Genomic DNA, 2,508 nt, shown 5'->3' on the forward strand with positions numbered 1-2,508 from the left:
GAATATCCTATATTGGAAGGGTTTATGAATGTATTTCTAGAAGAAATACCAAGACTCCCTCTGAGGAACATTGACTTCACCGTTGATCTTGTACCCAGTGTTGTTCCACTTTCCAAGGCCCCATACAGAATGAGTATTCCTGAATTAATGGAGTTTAAGATTCAATTGCAAGAATTATTGGACAAAAAGTACATAAGACCAAGTGTGTCTCCTTGGGGAGCACCTATGTTGTTTGTGAAAAAGAAAGATGGAATGTTGAGACTGTGCATAGATTATAGACAATTGAATAAGATGACTATAAAAAATAAATGCCCCTTACCAAGAATAAGTGATTTATTTGATCAAGTTAAAGGAGCTTCCATATTCTCTAAAATTGATCTGAGGTTAGGATACCATCAAATCATGATTAAGGATGAAGACATACACAAGACAACCTTCCACACACGTTATGGGCACTATGAATTTGTAGTACTACCATTTGTGTTGACTAATGCACCTACTACGTTCATGTGTCTCATGAACAATGTATTAAGGCCATCCTTAGATAAGTTTGTGGTTGTATTTATAGACGATATTCTAGTATATTCAAATAGTAAGGAAGAGCATGACCAACATCTGAAAATGGTCCTCCAAACTCTAAGAGACAATGAAATATATGCTAAATATAGAAAATGTTCATTTTACCAACAACAAATTCATTATCTAGGACATGTAATATTAGAAGAAGGAATTGTTGTAGATTTTGAGAAGATAAAAGAAATTATGGAGTGGTCAATACCCAAGAATGTGGAAGAAGTCAGATATTTTATGGGCATCACGAGCTATTATAGGAGATTCATAGATGGTTTCTCTAAACTTGTTTATCCAATCACCAACCTACAAAATAAGGGAGTCATATTTGAATGGAGTCAGAAATGTCAAGCTAGTTTTCACACGTTGAAATAGCTTTGGATTACAAATCCAATTTTAAATCTCGCTGATCCTAATAAGGTATTTGTTGTTTTTACATATGAAAGTAAATAGTGCCTAGGAGGATTTTTAATGCAGGATGGTCATGTTATCTGCTATGAATCCAAAAAAATAAAAATAAAAATAAAAATGAGAAAAGTTATGCTACTCATGAAACAAAATTGGGAACAATAATTCATGCATTTAAAATTGGAGACACTACTTAATAGGGAGAATATTTCAGCTAAGGGCAAATAATGTTAGTCTCAATTATCTATTTGATCAACCTAATTTAAATGCTAGACAAACAAGACGTTAACATTTATTAGCAAATATGACTTTGAGATTACACATAAAAGGGAAATAAAACAAGATAGTTGATGCTTTAAGTGGAAAACTCAATCAAATTTGCAATACAACAACAATTAGTCAGTCAAAAAATTTGATAGAAAGAGTCAAAACATCTGGAAAATCCAATTTAGAATATCTGAAAATTAAAGAAAAGGTGCAAGAAATTGATAAATTGGAAGGAGAGGAATCTGATTTTTCAGTTAAAAACCAAGATTTATTGTTGTTTAGAGATAGAATTTACATACCAAGTGATATAAATTTGAAAAAAATTGTCCTAGATGAGCTGCATAAGAGGCCAACAGCTGGTCATCCAGGTCATAAAAATTTGATCACAGTGTTAAAAAAGGAATTTTATTGGCCAAATATGAAAAATGTGACAGTTGAATATGTAGCTAGATGTATAGAATTCTAGCAAGTTAAGACATATCATCAACACCCTATTGAATTACTACAACCATTACATATTCTAGAGTGGAAATGGGAAATCATTTCAATGAATTTTATTACTGGGCTACCGAGAAGTAGAAAACAACATGATTCCAATATGGTTGTAGTTGACAATCTTAGTAAAGAATCACACTAAATGCGAAGACTATTTGAATCTAGCAGAATTTTCCCACAACAATGGTTATCAATCCTCTTTAAAAATGAGTCCTTTTGAATTCATGTATGGAAGGAAATGCAAGGTACCATTTAGTTGGGATCATCCTAAGGATAGATTAATACTAGGTCCAAACATGTTAAAATAAATGTAAGAAATAGTCAAACAAGTCAAACAGAATTTAAAAACAACCAAAGGCCATCAACAAAGTTATGCAAACTTGAAAATAAATCAGAAAGAATTCAATGTAGGATATCATGTTTATCTAAAGGTTAAGCCTAAAAAGGGTACACTTAGACTTGGGTAGATGTGTTAAGTTATCTCCTAGATATTGTGGACCCTTTGAAGTGCTAGCCATAGTTGGACATGTTGCTTACTAATTATCCCTGCTACCCAACATTAAGATTCATAATGTATTTCATGTTTCATTGTTGAAAAGTTATGTTCACGACCCATCTCATGTTATTGATTAGCATATTGTACAAGTGGAACTGGAGGGAGAGTTCCTAACATAACCATTGCATATTCTAGATCGGAGGGTGGTAACGGTCTAGAATAGAGATGTGGTGCAGTTGAAGATGCAATGGAAACATTTCACTCCAGAAGAA

This window comes from Pinus tabuliformis, chromosome 4_2 (genome assembly GCF_031772625.1).
Source record: "Pinus tabuliformis cultivar Carrire ecotype Pingquan chromosome 4_2, CPIR1, whole genome shotgun sequence".
NCBI classification, from domain to species: Eukaryota; Viridiplantae; Streptophyta; class Pinopsida; order Pinales; family Pinaceae; genus Pinus; species Pinus tabuliformis.